The 26734-nt window shown below is 40.3% G+C and overlaps 1 protein-coding gene and 1 pseudogene across 3 annotated transcripts in view; both read right to left on the bottom strand.

The window, feature by feature from the left end:
• The window catches only part of LOC137256345 (calcitonin receptor-like), a 172151-nt gene extending 151629 nt beyond the window's left edge, over nt 1-20522 (bottom strand). Inside the window, exons 1-2 of one of the 3 annotated variants that reach the window (XM_067794125.1) lie at nt 20300-20522; nt 12930-13059 (exon numbers count right to left, since the gene is read on the bottom strand). The gene's annotated coding sequence lies outside the window, so the exon portion shown is untranslated. The remainder of the gene's footprint in view (nt 1-12929; nt 13060-20299) is intronic. The other 2 variants (XM_067794122.1, XM_067794123.1) reach the window with 2 other exon arrangements.
• A 4576-nt stretch (nt 20523-25098) lies between these two features.
• On the bottom strand, nt 25099-26359 carry LOC137255558 (uncharacterized; annotated as a pseudogene).
• Between the last annotated feature and the right edge of the window lie 375 nt (nt 26360-26734).

Below are 26734 nucleotides of genomic sequence, written 5' to 3'. Positions count from 1 at the left end.
GTCAGTAGCTCTTCGTGTAATGATGATCTTGTTATGAATCAATCACTGAAAATAATGTCTTCCGCACTTCCTGTTTCAGACGCCTGGTCGAGACAGGATAGTTATCAGACTGCCAAAGTGAAGTTTCCACCCTTGCAGAACTTAGCTGAAATTAGCTATGTATAAGTATAAAAAATATGTCGGGTTTACACGACTCATTCTTTTCAGATCAGCAAGTCAACCGAAATTTGCACAGAAGTCGCCATATTGATTACGACCGTCGATGTTTGCTTTTTTGAATGGCCTAAACCCACTCATTGTTCAAACAACAACACAAGGTTCTAATAGGAGCGAAGGTATCCAAGGATACTAGTGTTTATAGGTTGTTAACTCCTTGGCTTCCGGAGGGGGGGGGGGGGGGGGAATCTGCTTAAGACAACGGAAAATATGTGACGTTTGTCGCTTTTGGTATCGTGACGATCCGGTTTAGTATTGGCTATTATTGGTCAGTAATCCATGCTTGTCTTAAGAGGCGACTAAAAGGATCGGGTGGATGGGCATGTCATACTATCCCAGTTGCGTAGATAAATGTGCATGCTGTTCATATCTGGATTGTGTCATACAGAGTCGATTATTTATAGTAATGTAGCTGAAATATTGCCGTATGCGGCGCTAAACAACATACAGTAATGGTCTTTCGGGTACTTAAACGAGTACACTTGAAGCTGGTGTGATTTGTGTTGTGATGTACGTCCACAACGTATAGTAACTGGTGTCACATACGCACATCTCGCGGCTATTTACACAACTGAACGACCATTACCACGCAAGGCGAAGAACAAGAACACTATTGAAACACAAAGGGATTATGTATTCCACGCGATACTGCACTATCTTAGGCAACGATACAGGCTCCCTACTATATTAAGTAAACATGTGAGTGACGTTCGTGATCGTTTACGTGACAGATGAAGTCATTACGGTGCAGACAGTATCACGTGACAACAGAGCCTTCCTCACAAGATCCCACACCTTCCCATTGCTTCCTTTCTCCTTTCGTCCTGCTCAGATATGGGGCCCTCGTTGATGTTATTACAATAACTGACTTCAACTTATTTCTGGAGAGAAAACAACGATAGAACTCCTCCATAATCATAAACATAATTTAAGAAATTTGAAAACACAAAGTTGATACAAAACTCGCGGAATCACAGTTAAACTGTTGGCATAATTTGTTTGATTCAAATACGATCAGAGTTATTATATTGCCGTTCGACTGGTACACCCCCTATGCACTTAATTACGACAAGAAAGTGAAAAAAACATTTGTCTCCTTTCACTGGCAGTTTATTGCTATGATATGAGCTTTGTTAATATGTTGTAGGTTCGGTTGGCTGGTTGGCTTGGTTGATGCTGTGTTCAGTCATAAATCTGACAGCAAGTCTGGACGGGACAATCACTCACTTATCGTTGTTTTTATGTTGTTTTTCATGTTGGTCAGAAATCCGGCGAACGAACATGTGAGCATAATCTCTCACTACGAGCATGCGTTGACCAATTATAAACCTCATCTTCGCGGGACTGTACGTTTCTAAATCATATCAAAGACACATTTACTTTTAATTTCCTGTCAAGATTCGTGACTGCATTGAGGGATATCTTATACCACTCAACATTTGTTAAGAATATGTGGGGACTTACTGATACTGGTTGTTTGTCATACACGGAGTAGTATGTCAACAAATCTTCAGTCAGAATATCCGTTAAACTAAGTCAGATATCAGTGGCCTTATCCAAATTTGAGAAGCGTATAAGGAATCAGTCACCTGGAAGATTCCTCCAGCATTGCTTAAAGCCCATTGGCATTATGAGACCACGGCCTGTTCATCAGTGTACAATCTGAAGCTTTCGTCACATATCAGATGACCAAATCTTTATGTGAAACTCATTTATGCTGCTGACATTTTGATTACGATAATTCTTTCCTCGCCAATTACTGTCAGTGGTGAGGTTGGGCTCTACTTCATGTCAAGCCCGGGAGGATGGTATCATTAGTGAATTTCCTTGCTCACAGGTTTCTGTCAACCGAAGACCAACGTGAATCCTTGATATATAACCTGTTGTAAGGAAAGTAATATATCATCATAGACGAGGCATTAAAAGATCATTTCCCTGTGGATTCTGCATCAGGATTTGGCAGCGGAAGGTGATTAGCGTGGTGAGATTGAGCGTTGCAGTGACACTATTGGGCATATACGTTACTTTGATAGTCTTTCCAGTACAGGTAGAGAGACATGGAAAGGAATGGCGCGGAACATGACGAAACGTTTGTTTTAATAGAAGGACATTTCAATATTCAGCTGAAAGTGATTCCCAGCGCCTAGGGATATCCAATAGCGATGGATGCATGAGACACTCGGCAGTGTTGCTCTCTTCAACACACTACTAATAAACCCGGTGCAGCTGCCGGAGACCACAACCCACACAAACATGAAAATATCCCAACATATCTCGTTTTAAAAAAATAAAAAGTCTACAGAGGTTCCGGATGATAAAATCCGGATCAAGCAACCTTGCAGCTTGGGTTGTACGACGTTATTTGAATCTTTTTCAAGTCAGAAGAACTTGACATACTAAAATCCCTTGCGTGGTGCGAAATAAATATTGGCACCCTATTAAGGGGCCGGGAATGTGCCTTTCGTTCGCAGAGGAATATGCAGCAGAGCTCCTTAGACTTGTTAGACTAGAAGATGACTTCTGCACCTTGTCAGTGGCGTTCCTCTTTGGCCAAGAGCACATCGGGTCACAAGATCGAGTGTCTGCATCCCGTCATGAAACTCCGAAAAGGTATGACAGCTGCATAACTGTGAAACAGATTGTCAACTGTGTAAGTCTGGCTTTTCGACCGTGATGTAACGATAATAGTTCCTCGGTATTCCTGAAGCTGAAGTTGAAACTTCTAGTCCGACGTCTCTTGGTTACCATCAACCAGCCCACGTTTTGATTCACATGGATTACAGGTCAGCAAGGGGTTGAACACATCCGATGAATATGTTGATGCAAAGTCTTAACCACACAAAGATGCTGTCATCGTGGAACACCAGCACCCCTCACACTATCCTCCCAGCACACGCAGCATCCACCTCCACTTACGACAGGTAATCCGTAGGAATTCACGCTCAATGACAAACGCTCAAAGTGCCTAGGAATGGAGGCCCCATTTCAAAAACACGAGAAGCATTTTTCATTCATCTGACATCAGTTCGAAAAGCTTCTGAGACGACCACGTAAAATGATGCGAACTGTCACCTTCTGTCGGCTTCTCGTGGACACAACCAATTTCCTAATAAATCGTTCAATAACTTTCAACGGAGCCTACTATATACAGTGACGTGTAAGCTAACATTAATATAATTGAGTCCAATTCAGAAGGTCCAGAACTTTGGTGTAGGGATAATGCGTGTAACTGCGGCATGTGCGTGGCTGTTGTCCGGATGTCTGGCATGTGCGTGGCTGTTCCGGTTTCCAGGTCTGGGCTACTGAGATACTATGTCGCAGTGTGAAAAGGGATGCCCACGTTTAATGTGCCAACAATTAATTTGGTAGTGATAGAGCAAAATATATATCTGATATCAAATATTGACTATGTTAGGCAATCGATAATGTATTAGGGAAAAGTCGGCGTAAACGTCTATTGTTAAACTGCCGGAAGTCTCGTGGCCACTAGAAAACCTGGGTCAGCAAGGTCCCTTCCCTGAGAACATTGTAGCCAATTATCTCGAAGTTTCTTTCCACGGAGTCCTCCTTCGGGGAGGCTTCAAAGTTTCCACTTATAATTCTCACTTTGAGGCCAACGTGGCCAGAAGCAATGACGGAGCAGCCTGCAAATGGCCTGCGCTTCCCACAATGTATCAATCTTTACCTTCACTCAAGATCTCGCCAGAAACGGGAGCAACGTCACGCGAAAACGTAAAGACAGCACGCTGTTCTTTGTTTGAGGCTGACGTGGGAAATCGGGTTTCGTTTGGACTTTTAGATTTCTTTTATCATCTTCATGTATCTTGTGAGCAACCAGAGAGTTCATTATAGACAATTGTATTATGTCAATGTCGCAAGATTGTTTTCCCGTGAGGTGTTAGGGACGGAATTGAACACGTTTTCACTCTTGATATGACGTTTGCATTGTAAATGAAGGTTTTCTTTGGAAAAAAATGGGATTCATTAGTGATTTTCTTTGAACCAAACTAGTCAGAACCACAACTTGATGTCTTAACGAAACTGAAAAAGATCCTACGTCATGCCATGTTTGTTTAAATGTTCATTTTAATCATCGGTCTAATCTGTTAATAGGTTTCAGGCATAAAGGATGCGATAAATAATTTTGTGTTGCTTGTTTGAGACACAGGTAACTCTGTGTACATAAATTGCTGAAAGGGTTTTCAGCAATCTATACAGCAATCTATATATTTGTCTCCATTTTAAACAGGATATGTATGTTCTCTCGGGGATGCTGATATTGTCCTCAGTACCAAACCTTACATTCGTCATGTAATTATCTGTGGCTGCCATGTTTGAAAGTTGGTGGAGGACACTAAGGTCAAGTACATTAGGAGATGACCCGGTGCCAATCAGAGACTGTCCAGGAAGGAACCCGTATAATTGAAATGCATTTCAGTTAAGTGCCCCACAGTTGACCGTCATTGTGCGCCAGCAAAGTGGGTACACACGTGCGTGCAGTCACCTTTACTGACAACGCACTTGGTCAACAGCGACTCCAGCGGACATGTTCCGTTTGAACTTAGAACTACATAACCTGCTATACACAACCATTACTATAAATTATTTGCGATCGCCGTGTGTATTTTTGGAGTGTGTGGGTTAGGGTTGATTGGATGGGGGTGGGGTGGGGTGGGATTGGGGGATCATTTCTTTACATACATTTGGGGCGGCAGGGTAAAGCAGTAGATAAAATTCGGTTAAGGCAGTCTCGGTTCCAATCTTCAGTGTGAGAAGGCCCCCTCTGGTGTGTCCTCCTTGATGCCGGTGTGTATAACCTAACGCACTGACGTACATATAGCTTCATTTGCGTTGATGTATATTTATCGTTGCTTCTTGTTAACTAGGATCTGTGGATCAGTGTTTCCATTGTATTAGACGACGAATATCAGGGTGTGATTCCTGCAGAGTGATATGCCAGAGCTACATCTTGTCGTCTAGATGAAGTTACTTTTTTGCACAGGGTGATGTAGCAATGTTTGAAATGAGTTGTTAGAGGCGCTTTGCCTTATTTGACATCACAAATGTTTAAAAGGTACAATGAAACTTGTTCCCATGTTCACGTATTCAGTTTGTCATAGCTGATCATGATGTGTTTCCAAAAGTAGCCATTACGGGTGGATATTCGGAAGTGATTATTTTCGAGATGTACATGTATTTTTTATGTATTTTACATGTACATCTAGAAATGACTTCGCAAGGAATGCATAATACATAAGTAACATGACAAGTTTCCCAACGATCGCAATATCACGTGTACATGTAGCGATGTTAGCTACGCCATTAAGAAAATGGACAGGGTGAATAATTCTAGTGTTTACGACACATTTTGACAAACAGTAATTACGCTAATGGTGTAATAAAACATCATCGATTATCGTAGGCTTTTATTTGAATACATTAATATCGACTGACAGTGATTGCTCTATGTTAACCTCCTGCGCTTCTCATTTAGAGTTAGTGTTAGAGTATAGCTGACACTTCAGACATGCTGCCTACATGCACCCGCTCAGATCTCTTGCCTGGGTCAATTCTTCATCATGTTTAATTCATAGCAGCAGTGATGACTTCTGGTGTCTATCAACAGAAAAACCTGTCATATATATCTGAAGAAAATTATCTCGTAATGTTCAAAGGTGATCCCTGCATATATCAATTTCTGAAGTGTATGTATCAACAGAGTTCTACCGTGTTTCCTGTCTGTCGTGTTTGTGGTTGCAATGCTTCATTCTGAGTAAATTCACTGAAGTTTATTTGTTCATTTCTAGAATTTGTCTGTGAACGTCGCAGGTGGTCTAATAGCATGGCAGATATGAAAGTTAATTCACACAGAGGCATGGATCTAAGAACGGGAGGAAACACTCGAGAATCTGATTACTAATATGATTCATTAAACGTCAATGAAAAAAACCCGAATAAATCTTATTTATTCATAGTTACCGTCTGGGACGTCTGTTTCTGATTAGAGGACATTAGCAACGCTTTGGTGATTTCACTGAAGGGTATATAATTGGACTGATACATTCCGACACAGCTATCTCATGATCTTTTACTTCACATTGTGATATCATGATATCGACCATTATGTTTACATTGAGTTAACGCCAAGCGCTAGTGAAGTCTGAATATACATACACATAATATAAACATACATATCTATTACGGAATGCTGAGTTATCTTAAAAGTAAAAACATCACGCAACACTAATTTATATTTATTTGTCAGACATCCAAACAAATTACTCACGCCATTTAGTTTACAAATGTAATACAGCATAAATGGTATTCGCACGTTATTACCCACATGGTCAACGTGTGGGTAGCTGCATACTAATCTCACGTCACACGAGTGTTATATAGCGTTGACCTGTGCCGTTACAAGTTCACCTGAGATTCTAACGATTTGACTGGATAACCGAAGACCTCTCAGTTATGTCACATTGTGATGGAACTGCGTTTCCATTCGTAACAAACACGAGAATTCATTCATTCTACAACCTATATGCATTGTAGGAATGTAAACATTGCGGACGTTGCCGTGTCACAGTTTAACTGTGAGTCGAACTGGGGCATTATATCGGTCTAAAAACATAAACGCAATTTTTCCACCAGTGATGTTAGCTGAGGAAGTAACTGCAATCCAAGAAACAGGGTGCTACAGAGAATTTTAGTTTCAGGCTGTCCTACGCGCTGACAGCTGACATGCATCGTGACGTCAGTTACCAAGGCTGCAGACGTAGTGACGTCATTACAGTGTGACGTCATGCTAAAAGTGTTCTACGGTATGTACACTTCTTTATAAAACTACTTCGGTTTGAAATCATAAAAATAACCCCAAAAATGCTATTTTGTCAATTTACTGCATGGCAGACGTGGGTAATAAATAAAATACCACACTCGGCCTCATTACATACGATTTATACGAAACTCATGACCTTCCCTCGCTTTCGGTCTGTCAGATGCCATAGAGAGGACACTCGTTTCGTACAATTCTTATGTAATGAGACCCCTTGTAGTACTCTCTGTTTAACATTCTTGAAAGAATCAACCTGAGGTCCGTGAATGCTGCAGGAGATCTACATTCATAACTTCACCCTGTTCTGAAGCATCTTTCTTTTGGCCAATTTGTATTCTATTCTATTTAAACTAGTCTTAAGGTTTACGGTTGGCGCGCTGGTACCTTGTTATCATATGTCCCAGCTTCGGTTCGCCCTGATCAAAGTTCGAAATTTATCAGCGCTCTATTTAAAGGATTAACAAAAGTTTCACGGTGTTAAGACTACATCTGTTTGAGCTCCGACATCAGACTGACTCATTGCTATGTAACTGGCACAGCGTCTTTAAACCCACCTCACGCCCTCACAATTTTGTTCCCACCTAACTTCTAACCACACTCGAAGCCACAATACGCTGTCAAAACCTGGCAGCCTTCTCCTGGATATGAACCGTTGGTGCCGAGAGCCGTTCAATACCGAATAGCTTTAGGGGTTCCCAAATGCGTGATTAGTCGTCGTCGTCGTCGTCGTCATCATCATCATCATCATCATCATCATCATCATCATCATCATCATCATCATCATCATCATCATCATCAAGGGTGGTACATGAGGATACATGATTGCCAGACACAAGATGGCTATATACATTGATTCTTGCGCACATATATATTAGTCGATTATTAATATAGAGTATATAAGAACTGTACATGCATACATGGTTACAATACATTAAACGAAAAGTCTTGATGGACATAATCAGCAAAGTTTTAAGATAACAGTGACAAATGTGGATGTCTTTCAGTTCTCTAAGACTTTTATAGGGCAGTCTTATAATTTTTATAAAATTTGGCCAGATACTAGTACATTACTAACTATTAATCAGCTGCAGCTACTGTTCGGAGAGAGTCTCGCACTTCAGTAAATACTGAAACTCGTCACCAACAGCAGGTGAGTTACAAAATAATTGACAGACACGTTCTTCCACATGAACTGCTAGATATCGGCCTGTTTTAATCTTAGGATTTTTAGTCTGAAACGTCAAATTGGTAAATAGTAGAATTGGTAGAATTGTAGTGTACACCTTTTGAACTTGCAATTATTTCTGAGAGTCATGATTGTTGAAATTAATTTGTTGTATCAACCACTGAAGCAAGCCATGATGTTGAGCAGATTGACGGGTTTTCAAAAACACACGAGACGCCACATGTATCGAGAATTGACTTGATAAAAGAAAACCAGGTATTATGTTTTACAGTATCTTAAATATTTAAAAGGTTTACGTGACTTCATGCTGCTTGCAAGTTTATGCCAGAAGGAAATAACTCTTTTATAAATAGCTATGTGCGTGCAATGGTCATCTTCCAAATTCAACGTAAAGCATGAGCGAAGGAAAACAGGTGTTGAGACCAGCCGAAATGTTTAAAAACTTTAGGTGAACCTTTTCAAGAGTAACAAGCTTTTCTTGACCCAATACCTCATAACCATACAATAGTATCTGGACAACCATAGCGTCGAAAGCTGATAACAGACAGTCAGTTGGTTAATTAACATTTCTAGCCTTTTGTAACAGAGAGAATATTGCTTTCATAGCACGTTCTGACAGACAGTTAATAGCTTTTTAAGCCTTCTGTTTATACAAAACGTTATTCCAAGATATGTGTAATCGTCTACTGTATTAAGATATCGATCTCCGAATTTGAATGACTTCTTTTGTATGTTTTGTGGAGCCACCACCAAATATCACAATTTTTGTTTTCGAGACAATCACATTTGGTTTCCTCTTCTTACTATAATCGATGAAACTGGTGAGAAACTGATGGGTTATCATTTAAAAGGACAGTATCATCAGCATACAACAATGATATGAAAGTGATGGAAAGGGGAACATTATCTGCGGTAACTGTTTGATTACATCAATCATCGTTCATAAACAACGAAAACAGCATTGGCGATCGAGTTTCTCCTTGCCTAACAATTGAGTTCTAAAGGAAGAATTCCTTTGATATAAGATATATCACTGTCGACGGAACGGCTGTTTTGAGCTGCTGACACATATTTTAACAAATCTCATAAATTGTCCGTTTATTTTAATTAGTTTCAAGCAGAGACCAGCTACCCCCAATACTGTCTGAAAAGCCTTTGTGAAATCAATAAATGCACAAAATAACTTTTTCTCAACTTTTCAGAATTTGATGTATTATGTGTCACACAAAAATATTATCAGTTGTTTAGAGGCCTTTGCGGAATCCAGCTTGGGATGAATTCACAATACAACTGACCTCCAGTTAATGAGTTAACCGTGTATTCATAATAATGGTGGTAACAGCTTGCCCAAACAGCTGAAGATAGTGATTGAGCGATAAGAGTTTACGCCTAGATGGTTGCCTTTCCCCTAGTATATTAGTTTGATAATACCATTTTAACATGAGTCCAGTAATACCCCTGAGTTTGGTATTAAATTGAAACATTTTTTCTAAAGCGGGGAGTAGTACGTCAGTTGGTTCAACTGTCAGAGCCAAGTGACTTAGTTCGCTTCTTGTTGAGGGCTGCAGTTGTCACCATTATTTCTATATCTGTCTTCATTTAGATCTTTATAATAGTGAAAATAAGTGTCAGTGGATGGTTTGGTACTGGGTTTAGCGCCCGGATTAGCTTAGCTTTCTTCTGAAATTTAATTCTGAATTGCCTGTTCATGTCATACATATGTTTTTCATATATTTGTTCATACAACGTTCATAGGCTTTCGATATCTGTCTCAGCTGAGATCCACGTATTTGTGACTGTGATTTTTTTGTAAACTTTCTTTTAGCTTTACGAAATTGGTTGCTCATTTTTGTACATTCTGGTCCAAACCATTGTTATATTTATTTGCATATTTAAATTTTCTAGGTCTGTTCTTGGGAACGGGTCTAACACCAAACGTTTCACGAGCTACATCAAGAAGTACCCGAGAGGGAGTTGACATGCTCTGGGTCGCAGTGACCTTCACGAGCTAACTGTACAAGCTCAGTCAGGGTGGTTAGCTTTCAGTTTGTTATTTCAGTTTGTTTGTTTCTTATTGTTTGACGAAATTTATCAATCTATCCTATCTCGCAACGTCTTGGTCTGTTGGTGTGATTACTATGGTTTACCTGATTTGAGGGCGAGATATCGGAAACTAGCAAGTGCGCGGACCCATTTCCCACACTGAAAAATATAGGACAATGAACATCGGAAAATAGAGGTTAGAATTTTTGTTGTTCAAAACCTTTGAAAAGGGAAGAACCAAAGTTGATGACATGAGATAGTCTTTAACTGAACTATCCTTACATGTGGTTTTGCGAACACATATATCTTTACTTATCCTACCATTTCACATGAACATATTCAGGATTGCCCATACAGCAATCATTTCAGATCCAAATTTGTTAATTTGTTTCTTTGTCTTCGGAGCTCCTTTCAGCAGGTAATCCAAGGTTGAAGTAATATCTGGCAAATCAATATTCATTTCCTCAACGATGTGCTCATCAAACTGACAGTGGTGACAGTTCTAACATTAAAATCACCCACGATACTTAAATAGTCCCTCATCGCTAAATAGTTCCTAACACATTCTTCTAACATATCAAATATATCATTAGAAACATATCTGGTACCTTCTGGGGGAATATAAATATTTCCATTATACATGTGATTGTCAATATCAAGAAGTGAGAGAATCCTTAATACAGATTAGATAGTCACTATTACCCCCAACAGGCACAACAGACTTAGCATATCTATCTCTTATTGCAACACCTCGCCCCCTGATTCCCTTACTGTTTTCTCTCTATGCTGGAAATACAAAGTGAATCCTTCAATATGTAAATCATCCAGGCTGTCAATGTTTGACTCCTCTATAGATCCAATGTCCGCGCACCTGCTAGTTTCCGATATCTCGCCATCAAATCTCCATTAATCAGTTCCAAACATCCATCACATTGTTGGCCTTTTCATCATCATCAGCAGCAGCAGCAGCAGCAGCAGCAGCAGCAGGAACACCACCACCACCACCATCATCATCATCATCGTCATCATGCCCTTCATTGACCACATCAGTTTCAACACTATTATCATGAACAATGTCGTTATCACTGTCAGCATAGTTAACAACGCTAGCATCATGATCAACAGCAGCATCAACGTCATTACCATCAACATAATTATCACCATTTACTGTCCTCCTTGACAACATTCCCACTCCGTAACCATATACCATAACAAACATCGTACATTGTTGCTTAAGGTCTTCTCATCAACTTAAGTTCGTAATGTAAATATCCCTTTCTCATGGTGACAATAACCTGTGCATTTATTTTGGGACACGTATTTATGTTAATTTCATATCACCCCAACGGATATGATGTCGGCGACGACAAATTGAACATTTTATTTTTGTTTAACGAGCTGTGTCCAGGTAGTGTAGAATACAGAAGAGCCTGTGACGCATACTGTGAAAATAAGGCTAGGATTAGTGACTTAAAGATTTCTCTCTCAACCATCTCATTAAATCGAGGCTTCAATTAAAACAATAGACAGACAGCAGCATTAGACTTGAAACTCGTTAGTCAGGACACCTCCCTTGTCAGTGTCACCGCGTTTGTAAAGACACCTCCCTAGTCAATTGAACCTCGTTAGTCTGGACATTTCCCTAGTCAATGGAACCTCGTTAGTCAGGGCAACACCCTTGTCAGTGGAACCTCGTTAGTCAGGACATTTCCATTGTGGAACCTCGGTAGTCAAACACCTCGATTGTCAATGTCACTTCATTAGTCAGAACACGTCTATATTCTGTGGAACCTCGTTAGTCAGGACAGTTCCCTTGTCAAAGTACACATCCCATGTCTGGGGAATCTCTTCAGTAAGGACACCTTCATTGTCAGTGGAACTTCATTAGTCAGGACACCTCCACTGTCAGTGAAATCTCGTTAGTCAGGACATCTCTATTGTCAGTGGAACTTCATTAGTCAGGACACCTCCATTGTCAGTGAAACTCCGTTAGACAGGACACCTCCCTACACTTTTGGACCACGTTAGTCAGGACACCTCCATTATCAGTCGAACTTCTTTAATCAGGACATCTCCATTATCACAGGGTCCTCGTTAGTCAGGACACCTCCAGTGTCAATGGAACCTCATTAGTCAGGACACCTCCATTGTCACTGGGGCTTCGTTAGTCAGGACACCTCCAGTGTCAATGGAACCCCATTAGTCAGGACACCTCCAATGTCACTGGGGCTTCGTTAGTCAGGACACTTCCATTGTCACTGGGACCTCGTTAGTCAGGACACCCATCGTCACTATTTAGGATATCTCGAGCTCCCTTGTTAGTGGAATCTCGTAAGTCGGGACACTTCGATTCCCTTGTTAGTTTGAATCTTGTCAGTTAGGACAAGTCACTTGTCAGCACGGAAGCTTGTTAGTCAGGACCTCTTCCTTATCCTGAAACCCGACTATAACACGTCTATTGGAAACACAGTGTAGAACTAACCGGACATTCCTCTGTATCCGACAATATTCAGTTTTATTCTAACTCTTGATGACTTACATAAGCCGATTTCGTCCACATTAACGAGGTTTCTCTCAACAACTATCAATCAGACACACGTGACTGACCAGGACCTGTGGTACAAGCATGGTCGGAATAACTGCACTTACCTCGTGTCTGTCGCTGTTGGTAGTTGCACAATTAAATTCCAGTGAAAACAGCCTCTTGTGTAGAAGTCTATATATCCACACGTAAATGATATGTATACAAGGGGCGTGGCGGTGTCGATGTCCAGGTACGCTGTGAGGAGAAACAAGAGAAGCAATGCTGTAGAGTTGGGAGACAAGTTTACTTAGGCTGGCAATGAGCATGCGCTTATCCACTGATCGCCAAGTACATGTCTGAGTCCCTGCATCGATCTGTTCATGGTGTCAGTTCTCGATACGGTTGTATGCCGGCTAGCTTGTAACTGAGGATGTTGTTATTGCTTACAAAATATTGGGTACAGAGCAATGGGATGTGCAATATTGAGGAAGGAAAGTTGATATATGGCTTGCGAACAAAAAATATAAGATCTATCGTAAATATAAAGATATTTAAATTAAATTGACGTGACAATTATATAGGACAAATTGTATGGATAACAACTTCTTTATTGTGTGATAGCGACGTTTCGGTGCAGATTCTTGTACCGCTGTCAAGTCCGTTTGGTTGTTGTTGACATCACAATCCTAGCCAACAACCAAACGGACTTCACCAAACGCAAACTCACCGAAGCCATTCACATCAAACGCCACAAGCCCACCATCAACCGTGACCAAGGATACTTCATTCCATCTGCTTATGATGCACTCCTCTACCAAGCCCAATCTATTGTATAAACATCTCATCCTCCTTCATTGTAACCCCCCTTTATTTGTACATGTCTGGCTTCCATTCACTATCCTTTGTCTACTACTGGCTTCCCCAGCTTTCTGTTTCCCCAATTATGGCATTATGTTGCTCCGGTTATCATGTGTGTTTCCTCTGTATACTATGTTATCCCATTGTTTGTATTAGTATATATATACAAGTTCTGGATTTTATGCATCATTCATGCTTGACAACGGTACAAGAATCTGCACCAAAACGTCGCTATCACACAATAAAGAAGTTGTTATCCATACAATTTGTCCTATTTGTACACCTCAACTTCTAAAATGCCACTCAAACAAGTGCCAATTATATGTTTGAAAGCTGGTTAAACTTAAATTTGTAACTACGCATAATAGCACTTTTACAACTAAAAGGACCCGTGAATGTCCCGGGATAGAATAGGGCTTCAGCAACTCATGCTTGCCATAAATGGCGACTGTGCTTGTCATAAGGGGCGACTAACGGGATGGGGTGGTCAGGCTCACTGACATGGTTGACACATGTCATCGGTTCGAAATTGCGCTGATCGATGCTCATGTTGTTGATCACTTGATTGTCTGGTCCGGACTCGATTATTTACAGACCGCCGCCATATAGCTAGAATATTGCTGAGTGCGGAGTAAAACTAAACTCACTCACTCACTCACTCATTACAACTAAAAGGGGTCAATGAAATGTCTGGTTACGTAGGGGCTGGTCAAGCTAATTAGTAGCCTAATGGTTAGAGTGTTCACTGATCACGGTGAAGACGGGTTCGATTCCCCAGTCGAGTAAACTGTGTGAAGCCTATTTCTGGTGTCCCGCGCCGTGATATTGCTGGAATATTACTAGAATCGGCCTAGACTAAACTCATTCACTCAAGTCGATGATCCAATGTCGTTTTATTTTTTAAGGGTTGTTAGGGATACCACTGCCTGACGTGCGGGTAAAAAGACAATTTAATGAAAATTTTATGAATGGTAATACCGGTGCAGCAGGGAACATTTTCCTTTTTCGCAAACACTTGATCCTATCACTGGTTTTGAGTTATTCCATTATACATAATGTTCACTCCGTATTGTCTTAAAAAGAGCGAGTAGGCTAGTGGTTAATGCGTTCGTTCGTCACGCCTAAGACCAGGGTTCGATTCCCCACATGAGAACAATAGAACAATATGTGAAGCCCATTTCTGGTGTAGCCTGCTGTGATATTTTTGGAATATTGCTAAAGGCGGTACATAAACAAACTCACTCACTTACAACGTTAGCGTTTAGGTTCTATTATTTTCCTGCAGTGTGAAGGACTGCGTGGTTTCTACAACCATGATGTTTGGAGAGAAACTCATATGAGAATACAACGCAGCTTTCAGGTTTCAGGAGGGTCTTCAAAGGCAAAGCTTCTCCATGTTTTCCCCAGTAAGAACAACTCGGATCTGAGTGCGTGAGACAATAAGCACTACGTTAGAGTTTCATGTTCGGTCCTGGCTCTGTCATCAGACAGAATACAGTTTTCAATTACTCACAGAAACAAAAACAGCAACCTGCCGCCATTGCTACAGGGCCTCAGAAATCATTATATCCCACTGCTCATCTCAACTGTGAAACCTTTTGTATTATACATGTATGCCTCTCACAACCTGATACCTGATCAAAGCACTTTCCTGCCAGCCATATCCATTTTTATTACATGACTTCACGTCTGACATCACATATATCCAAAGTGGAAGCGAATTAAGGAAGAAAATCCCGACAGCCACCTCAATAAGAACGTTACATGCAGTTCCGCAATTCAGACGAGTCCATCCCTACTTTTCGCTAAACAAAACAACGATGCCAACAAAGGGGAACGCTCAGTACGCCTGAAAAGCCTTTCGAGGGACGTTCGCCTACTGGCCATTAAACATTTCACCATTTCAAAGTTATCCTCCAATAAGGATTTTATTAGTAATTGCTACCGGGAGCTTATATACAGTATGGTTCAAAATTATTGAGAATAGCTAAAGCATTTCATATTATTAAACGAGAACAAATCAGATAAAATTGAATGTATTGTGAAAGTGAACTGACCTTTTCATGTTGTGTAGGTAACAATTTAATATTTTATCAAGTCTCCTTGAGCTTCACGGCACAGTCTAAGACGGGTAGGCATACTTCCTATCAGAGAGGTTAGTGTCTCGTGAGTTATGCTGTCCCAGTATCGGACCACTTCTCTCTTCATGTCTTCAATTTTTGTCAACCCCTTTTGATTCACACATTCCTTCATCATCCCCCAAATGTTCTCAATGGGATTTAAGTCAGGACTATATGCAGGAAATGGTAATGCAGTCACATTTTTCTCCTGAAACCACTGCTTGGCATGTTTTGCGATGTGTTTAGGATCATTATCTTGCTGCAAAATCCAGTCATTTCCATAAAACACATGTGCACTTGGAAGGAGAAAATTATCTAATATGTTAGTGTAGCGTTGACTTGTCAGATGTCCCTCAAACACACACAGCGGGGTCGTTCCTAATAAGGATATCCCTCCCCATACATGAAACTTTGGGCTGTACTTAGGTCGTTGATACAACGGTGCTGACGCAGACTTTGTCCATATTTTCACATTATTGGGATATACCCATATTGAGCTTTCATCAGTAAAAATCACATTTTCCCAGTCAAAGTTTGCATGTGCCAAACACCACTCAACACGCCTGTCTTTATGTTCTTGTTTCATGAGGGGAGAAGGAATTCCAGTCTTTTTCTCCCTTCCAACATCAATCAAATTTCTTCTAACTGTAGATTTTGATACAACTGTTGATCCCCTTTCTATCATTTCATACCTGATGTTGGAGATGCTTGCCCTTTGCTTTTTAGACGCTAAAATTCCCAACCGGACGCGATCTGAGAAGTCCAATTTTCTGGGCCTCCCTGCTCCTTTCTGGTGCCCAAAATCCTTTCCCTCTTTAAAATTCTTCCTAATCCTATACACAGTAGAAAGAGGAGTTCCTGTTCTCTCTGCCAATGTATTTACATCATCAATTCCTTGATTACACAACTCAAAAATCAACCTTCTTTTATCTTCAGCAGACATTATTGACAGTGCTGAGGAAAATGACGTCTGCTACAAATTCAGGGGAGGTAACTCTAATTGTACTATACTCAGTAGGCCAAGATGAGTTACCTCCTTTATACCATTACTTAGTTTTAAGTATCAGTGAATCAGTTGAGGTGTTAGGATAGCTCAAAGTAAGAAGAAAAATTCTCAATAATTATGAACCAGACTATATATTGTTTGATGAATGAATGCATTTTCACTGACGATTAATTTCAAAAGTCAATATCCGTTGCAAGTATTCTAACGAGAATATAGCAAACACTGCAAATGTCATGCCCAGAGAGGAAACTAAACGTAGTAACAATGCTTATTGCAAGTTGTCCCTTACGAAAACATGTTTTGTCGGAATTTGGACGCCTGCAATTTGCATGTGATTTGTTTTAGAGAACATTCTTCTAGGTCAACTTAAATTGCAATGAAAATTACGTTTGACATATCAAGTGAAAAGTGAGTGAAAGAGTTTAGTTATACACCGCATTCAGCAATATTCCAGCTTTGTGGCGGCGGACTGTGAATAATCCAGGTTAAACCAGACAATCCATTGATCAACAGCATGAGCATCAATCAGCGCAATTGGGAATCAGTAGGTGTCAAGCAAGTCAGCAACTCGGACTACCCGATCCGTTAGTCGCCTCTTACAACATGTACGGACTACTGAAGACGATTTCTAGTTAACAAGGGTCTTCACACATTCGGCATTTTGTAAAAAAAATAAATAAGACACGCGTGCGGTGGTGTTTACCATGACAGAACTCACATTAGATCACAACAATGAATTTCACACATGAGACATATATTACAATTTTGTGAAAATATTGTCTTCTCGAAATTAACGCATAGTCACCAGAGCAGCTCTAATTGACGTTTGAACTGTAGACAGTTCAAACTTCAGTCAGTGAAAATATTAACCTGCGTTGAAACGCAAATGTAATATGTACTACCTCATCGGGGATAAGAAGATAAATGCAGTTACAACCATCAGATGCTCGGTAAATAATTGCAAATTAACAAATGGTATTCACGAAAGCCCTATCTACCGAAAGTACGTCTCGATATTTAAGGTCAAGGTCACTTGCAGGCGGAGTCTAAACCAGCATCCCTGATTCAAAACCAGCGACACATTTTAAAAGTGACAAAGACCGCTAGAGAATGGAAATTATAGATTAGATCATTAACTTGTTCTGTTCTTTAATTTGTTTTTTCATTGTTTCATGCGCCTTTCCTGAATGAGGAAACCGTAGAAATTCTACCTCAAAAATGATATCCCACTACTGCCACCGTGGTATGATCGGCACATAACTAGGTTAGTGTGTTATACCCACGCCTCTAGGGCTCTGTACCCAGGTTTACCCCGTCTAAGAGAATGCCGTGTGGGACACGTAATGAGCAAAATAACATTCACCCACTTTCATCATAGAACAAATCCGATATAACCCGACACTGATAAAATATCATCGAATGTCTTGAACATAAAGACATTGCCCAGGACTGTCTGACCCCATCACAACAAAGTCTCGCCACATTTGTCACCAGTTCATGCATACCCTATGGCTACGGTCGGCCGGCTTTAGTACTTCACTTGCCGTCTGGTGTGGAAGAATTTAAAGACGACATTTGTTTTCCTTTTGTAGTAATATGTCTGTGAATTGTGTCCAACAAAACCCCTAAATGATTATTTTAGTTTTCGAAAGAAATATTTTATTTCATAAATTAAAGTAACGCAATTTTCAAAAGTAAGATAAACTGTTTGCATTTCTCTTGGACAGTCGCTATTGAACTAGCGCTACTCACGTCTGTGTAAATACTGTTCCTCGCATCAAACTACTAAATCACACCAGGTAGTTGAACTGTGTGGGCAGTGAATGGTATGGATCATCCTCATGAAAACTGATATAATTGTCATCTATGGACACTCGCCAGTATGTTTACCCATAGCTTGTGTTGATGTTCTGTCTTCGTGTTATGCATCTTCACGTTATGATATCCAGATGTAGGTGGACTACTCTCGCTTGCATGAGGTCGATTGAGCAGGCTAACAAATGAAGCGATAGCTCCTACTACCTTAGACTTGAGTTCGAATCGCATTGCTTAGCGGTATTCTTGCAGTATCACGACAGGGGACCCAACAAATGGGTTTAACACACTGTACCCATGTGGGGAACAGAACCCGGGCCTTTGGCGTGATGCACAAACTATGGTACACCCAGCTGTGGTGTGTAAGTACACAGTCGAATTATGTTGACTGGGTGGGGCTATTTCTTTGTTTCACTCTAAAACACACAACAAATACACTGCAGAATACTTCATTGCTCAGTAAATGGTCTTGATCAAATATTGTTCAAAGCATTTAGAACGTGGTGAATATATGAGACGAGTGTATGGATGGCAACTTCTTTATTGTATAAGATAACCTTTCTTGGCTGCTTGTTGCTTCCCGAAGAAGGAGCAAGGAGTAGCCAAGAAGCCCAGAAACGTCGTGTTAGACAATAAAGTTGGCATCCATATCGTCGTATTTGAAGATATCAACGTGCATGCGTGTAGGTAGCTACGTACAGCTGCCTACGTGCCTGTATTATAATGCCACTTAACTGCAGTACTGTGCCACAGCGTAACATGGTTAAGCGACACCGACACAGTACACTCAGTGGACTTTGAGCTGACCTGTCCCTCTTAATCCTCTTGAGACCAAGATCCACTCTGGGTCACAATAATATCAGTTAGGATGTGACAGAAAGGATTCAAACACCGACACCGTTTTCTCTGCAGACGCTCTACCAACTTGGCCACGTAGTGAGTGAGTTGTAATTTACGCCGCTCTTAGCAATATTCCAGCAATATCACTGCGGGGAACTCCAGAAATGAGCTTCATTCATTTTACCATGAGGGGAATCGAACCCGGACATTGGGTTTGACGAGCGAACGCTTTAACCACGAGGCTACCCCACCGTCCCTGACCTCGTAAGTGGTCCCATCTCAGACAATAACTGTCTGCTAAATTTAGACTAGTGATGATTATGCTGCGACACACAATGACCTAACAAACACGAGCGTGTGGCGGCACAGACCTGGACATAGTGACCTCATCATCTACTGCACCGCTCAGGCTATGATATTAGCACCCATAACAGGATGTATTAAAGCGATTGGGGCGTGACGAACCACCATTTAACGATGTGGCTTTCAGTAACTGAGAGATTTTCCCGATATCATCCCCGTAAGCTAGCAAATAACAACGTTCTTATGATGTGGCATGCACCCGGTTTGGGTAAGATTCAGTTACCCACCCCCCCCCCCCCTCCCCACACCGAATATTACCAACACCCCAAATACCAAACCCCATTCAAACCCTACCCGACATCAGAATGGTTACAATGACAAGCACGTTATCTCACTCTCTCTCTCTCTCTCTCTCTCTCTCCACGTGTCAGTTGTGGTAACTGACATATGGTAATGATAGACGCTTTGAAATAGACCAGCTCTACGTGCGCTACATGCATATTTCACTGCTAACACCAACTTTAGACAAAATATGCGTGTTTCGATAACTTACCCCCAACTTGTGACAGGTTTTACATCATGCCGACCTCCTTCTATTGTTAAAAGCAGATGCCAATGGACGGGTGTGCGATGTATATGTTACCCCTGTCACGAGCCTCGACAGCAGGAAACTTTAACACTTAGTGTTTTCTTGATTTTTCACGTTGACAAAGCTTGACCTAGTTTCCACTATGTAAGCCAGTGCACTCTGGCGATTCAGCACAAACGTGAAACCCGAGTGCATCCGTATGACACGCTGCAGTTAGCCCCCCGACCTCATCGTGGGGAAAACCCACGTAGCGAGTGGGTGAGTGAATGAGTTTTGTTCTACGTGGCAGTAGGCATGGCTCTAGCAATATCCTAGCGGGGGCTGGTAGGTCACCAGAGTGGGATTCCCACATAATGATTGTACCCATGTGGGACATCGAGTCTTGGTCTTTGGCGTGACGACCGAACGCTTTAACCACTAGGCTACCCCACCACGGTCAACAGGAAGAGAATTGAACCCAGGTCGTTGGTGATGGTTCATGTACTCCACTGACTACACTACCTTTACCTTGATGTTGAATATACATCAGGGAAGGTGTTTGTTCAAATTATTTGCTTTCGTTTCAATTTGCATTAATTTTCAAATGCGTTAATTTATTGCGTATAATTTCAACAGGAAAATAATATATACTTAACAGCAAAAGAAAGGCAAGTTTCGAAAAACTTCCATGTAAGCATCCAAGTTTATGTCTTCTATGTAAACACTTGACAAACCAGAGTTGCGTTTCTTTTACTGTTTAGCATATAGAACAATAATCATAATGCTACTATGAATGTCAATAGCCGATTCTTAATATTTATGCATGTGACCTTTGACCGATTCCAAAACGAGGTTATACCCGCAACGATGGCTGCTGACCATTGTTGTGTACCTCTGTGTACATCCGTTGCACGAAACGACGGTTCACTGTCATTTCACACGTTTCCAAAGCCCGAAGCTCTTCGAAAGAGGTGGAAAGTTGCTATTCGACGAGACGTAGGACCCTTCTTTACGGTAGGCTATAATTTTCATTCAGAATTTTCTGAATTAAATCTCGAGTTATTTGAGGCGCCAAATTCAAACTGCAATCAATCTATCGGAGGTGCAGCTGTCAAGCAGCGCATACAACAGAAAAATAATATTTATTCCTTAACAACATGTCATGGTGCCTAAACGATAAATTACGTTAATTAACAACACATGGTAACGATTGCTCAGTGTGGTGCTGTAATTGAAAAAGTTCAAAAAGTAGCAGATGGACCGCAAGAACAATGATTATATACTCAAAGAAGCAAGTGTGTTGCGTGCGCGAGGTTACAACTATTTATTGTAATCATTCGAAAAAAAGACTTGCTTCTTTTTAAAGCTTTGATTTAAATATTTATAATGGCAATGGGCTCATTTTAACTTCACTTGTATTTAGATAACAAGGAAGAGTGTTGTATGCTCCGGCCCGAGGACTACAAGTACACACCAGTAAGGAGGACCCTCAAGCAAGGATCTGTGCCATCCATATTTCCTTGGACCTTGGAAAATATGAAGTCGAGGAAAGCACCAGCCATCCGTCATCCATTTATGCCGAAAAATTCAAATTCATCAGAAAGGTCGGTTTAAAGTTAGAAACATGTTTGTAGATGAGAAAACATTCTTATTTTAAGCTCTACTTCAGTTCAAATGCTCTTCAAACCAAAGTCTGTTTTTTAGTAGCATTGTTTAATTTTAAAGCATTAAATCTGATTAGTATCTGCAACACCTCATTGATAATCATAATCATTGATTCCTTTGAAAGAAACATTAATCCGACGTCTGTGTTTCATGATATTCAGAAATGAGCAAACACATAAACATGCACACAGACATTTCTTGATTTCCACTGTAAGTAAAATTCTTTATTTTTCCAGTCCTACAAGCTCCCTGTTAGACTGTGACCCCCATGAAGAAGAGGAGGACAGTTTGTCAGCTCAGACCCAGACAGATGTCAGCCTGCCAGATACACAGCATCTTCTAAAAAGAATTCTGGAGCTGGAGAAGGAGAAAGATTTGTTAAAACAACAGCTCACCATTGAGAGATTTGGATTAGAAAGATTCGCTGGAAATGATGATCTCATCCAGTACTACACATCATTTCGTTCTTAAAAATTGTTCAGACAGTTTTTTGAATTTGTAAAGCCAAGTGCCTCCAATATGTGCAGTATGTATTACGCCATGTGCAAATGCCATTTCTCTTGCAGGTAGGCCAAGAAACATGGCCCTTTTTGATGAAATGTTCATGTTTTTTGTATGTCTGAGGCTTGGCTTACCAGAGCAGGATCTTGCTGTTCGTTTTAATTGCTACATTTCGACTGCTAGTTGAAAAATTATCACCTGGGCAAATTTTCTGTATTTTGTTCTAGGATCAATTCCTATCTGGCCCTCCAGAGTGCCAGTAGACAGATACATGCCTCCTGAGTTTCAGATAACATACCCATCTACTAGAGTCATTTTAGACAGTACGGAGCTCAGGATCCAAATTCCCTCAGCTTTGGTGTTAAATTCCATGTTTTATTCCCATTACAAAAGCTCCTGCACTCTGAAAGGCTTGATTGGCATTGCTCCAAATGGTGCTATTACCTTTGTATCTAATCTATACACAAGTGTCATGTCAGATGTTGAAATAACAAAATTGTCTGGCATTCTAGATTTGCTGGAGCCAGGGAACAGTGTTATGACTGACAAAGGTTTTACTATTGCCAGTATACTGAGTGAGAGAGGTGTTGGTCTTAACATTCCTCCATTTCTGTATTCCTCTGGGCAGTTCACACCTAGTGAAGTAGAGGAGACCCATTGCATCACTTAGGATTCATGTGGAAAGACTGATCAGAAGAGTTAAAGAGAATCACCTGTTTGATTCTACAGTATCTCTTGCAGAGCTGGGCAGCATCAGTCAGCTGTGGACTGTAGCTTGCATTACTTCAAGTTTTCAAGGACCATTGATAAAAAAGAAATGAATGAAAACTGATTGAGTGTTCATGTTCATTAATAGAAATGTGCAATTTATTTTTATGAGATCATAAAATATACATCATATTTACATTAATGCTATAAGAGAGTATTTATGTACAGTGTTAGTTTTCATCAGTCTGTAATAGATTCAGTGCACATAATGAAACTGTAGTGACAGTGGAAATTCTAAACAGAAATTTGTACTTACAGATGATATGCTGTGGTTTTTCATATCTTTTTTCAAACCTTAAAATATGTCATAATTACATTTCATTGAATCAGTGCTGCAGCAATATAAGAATTTTTTTTTGACAAATGGTGAAATATGTAATATTCATGAAATGTAAAATTTCTGAATATACAGATCTATTAAATTTTATAGGCTTATAGGTGTCGGTATTTTGTACTGGAAACAGAAGATGGTAAAAGTAAGGATTGCAACGGATACTCTAAGTGCTGAATATGACATGTATCACAACTATTTGGTAACAAATTATTATTCATGAATGCAATAATTTAGTTAAGCAGGGCTCTAGAAAACTTTTCGGTGTGTGTGTGTAATTACCCCTCATGCTGCAAGTGGAAGTGTACTGAGAGGTTTGAAAGAGTATTGGTATATTTTTGAGTCAGCAAGCCGGGGAAATAGTTTGTTATTTATAATATTAAACAACTTTTCATCTTAAACTTCATTAAACTTCATTTATGTTTGACGTAGAAAGGTATTTATGTGCATACATGATACGCTTGAAATCTTATATTATGTCGTATGTCATTGAGTTTTAGGCGTACATTACGCCTGTACGCTCCTTATCTGTAGCCCTGATTAAGTGATTAATGAATAATACGGAACCCCAATAGTAATAACCAGTGGTCTGACATAGTCCACAGTACTAAGTGCAACAACTGCAAACCAACATAACTTGCACTTCTGCAAGGCTAGTACATATTACATTTTTGCATATTTCACTTTGAAAATAGACATAAGGGCTCAAGTAACACATGCTCCATTAAAACAAATGTAAATCATTCATATTTGGTACTGGGGACTATATAATGAACTGAATTCATGAAAGGCTATGGTTCAATTCACCGGATATGCGAATGCATCATAACAGCTTCAGTAAAAATTCACAAAATTATTTCCTGGAACTGTGATTATCTCCCCTTAGCCCATACCATACTATTGTAAGGTTTTGTTTCAAAAAGGATAAATTACAATATAAATATGAAAAGGTAAAATGTCTTATGTATATGTGACATGCTTACCTCAATTAAACAATGAAAGAGGTTTACCTTTGTTGTATTTTTCTGAATGCATTAAATCTAATGATCTAATTTCATCTGTCTTGATGTTGAGAATAATGCTGATTATATAGGTAATTAAAATAGACAGAGAAATGACTGGTAACAGAGTGATAAAGACCCTAAGAGAGAATGTAATCAAAGTAGAATTTATCTGCCTTGTCTGCCACACTTTGCCAACTCTCAGGACAAAAGTCAATTCTCTCAAGATGGTGTTGCCTTTCAGACCATACAAACAAATCACACCACTTCAAACCAGTCACTGCCAGCTGCATCTGGATCTGATGATAGTAGTTTGATGTTATCTTAAGAGCAAGCTGGCCATTGTCTTTCCGGCTGAGGTAGGGCAGATCATGGAGGTCCTTATTCCGCAGGTCTGGACACTTCACCTCCAGTAGGCCAAAAGGAGGGTTGGACCTGGGGTCTAGCACCTTTCGGTCTGGAGAAGCAGCCATCCATGCTGCTCTGGGATAATTTAACTTGCGAGATGACAAAAACGGTTACAACGGTGCAAGGGCAGACCTAATGGGGTTGTAGAGGGTTGATTTCACAGGCCGGTCCTCTCCATCATTCTTGTAACCAGACACCTTTACCTCTGGTACTGACATATCGGCTATTTTATCCAGCCTAGGGATGTGCCATGTCTGTGGCATGGAGGTCTTGGCAACATCCCGTGGGATGGACTTCAGTCCTCGGTGCTTATAGTGGGCCATCAGGTATAAAACACCTGTGGAAGAAAAACATATTTTCAAACAATAGGAATGACAGAATCAGATCCTGAGTTAAAAATACCCAGACATATATTAATATTATACATAGAACACGAAAGGAAACAGGAGGACCTGATTTCCGTGGAAAATTGCCATCCCTAATAGAAATAGGCTCATGACATATCTGTCACATGACCACAGCACTGGCTCTGACCTGTAGCACAGTTCCAGCTGGTACTGACCACTCTGACCACTGGACTGATCTCTAAGGTGACCTGCATTTAATAGTACATGTACTTGTATGAAATGAATCAACTAGGCTCTAGGCTATCACAATTAATAAACACAATATATATTTTGTTTCCAGACAATATCATGTACCCAACTTACAGTTACTTTATGTGGCGATTCATTTTTCTTCATGGAACGGTGACAGCCAGCTGTTATTACACAAGATGTGTCATCACATGATGCTGCAAGGAAACGATTACAAGTGAAAAAAGATACAAGACAAGAAAATAGAAATTACTTGGAATAATTTTATATGAATTTAACATAATATGATCTGACAATTACTACCTTGATTATTGACATGCTTGAATGTAGGTCACAGTGACATGTAAACATTGTAAATGTCTGTCATTAATCTAACTAAAAGAAGTCACAAAAGAGCTTCTGCGTTGCACATCATAATAATTAGCGTGTCCCGTATTTATATGATAACATGTTATGTGAAAATAAAAACATCTTCAGTCATAAATCGGCAATGACATAATGACATTGACAGCCAGTGCGATAGTTACCATTTACAGATGGAAATTGATGAATGAAACTTACTTCGCAAATTGAAAATGAAACCTTCACTGTAATATTTGAAGCCTTTGTTCAGTTGGGAAGTACCGGCACTTCTGCTGTTCATCTGAATATAAGTCTCCACGAAGGAAAAAGTGAGAGACGGTACAGCTGTCAGATCGCTTCCAGATTTCGTCGCCATCACGATTCGCAGATTTCGCGGGTATAACCTCGTTTTGATATCGGTCAAAGGTCACATGCATAAAAATTAAGAATGGTCTATAAACATTGACTTTATGGCTTTACAGTGACCTCCTGATCTCTCATCCGTCCAGTCGTGGCCACTGACCACATCTCGACATGTATTGAAATCAGTAATGACAGCTGGCTAGATATGGTCGATGGCCACTATCTACTTTGCGCTCCATCACATATAAGCACTTAAAAAAGGAGGCAAACCCTTTCAATATTTATAGGATTTCTCTGTTAACAACAGAGTCGATTGTACTGTTCTGGACGAACGTGTTGTTTTTGACGCTTTCAGATATTAACAACAAAGGTCGCGATAGGTCGCGGAAGACCGTTAGGGAACTGCATATGACATCAACAGTGTAACTGTTCTTCAAGTCAAACA

The sequence above is a fragment of the Haliotis asinina genome, chromosome 11, assembly GCF_037392515.1.
Source record: "Haliotis asinina isolate JCU_RB_2024 chromosome 11, JCU_Hal_asi_v2, whole genome shotgun sequence".
Lineage (NCBI taxonomy): Eukaryota > Metazoa > Mollusca > Gastropoda > Lepetellida > Haliotidae > Haliotis > Haliotis asinina.
The sequence above is the reverse complement of the archived record's forward strand: the minus strand, read 5'-3'. Positions and strand labels throughout refer to the sequence as shown.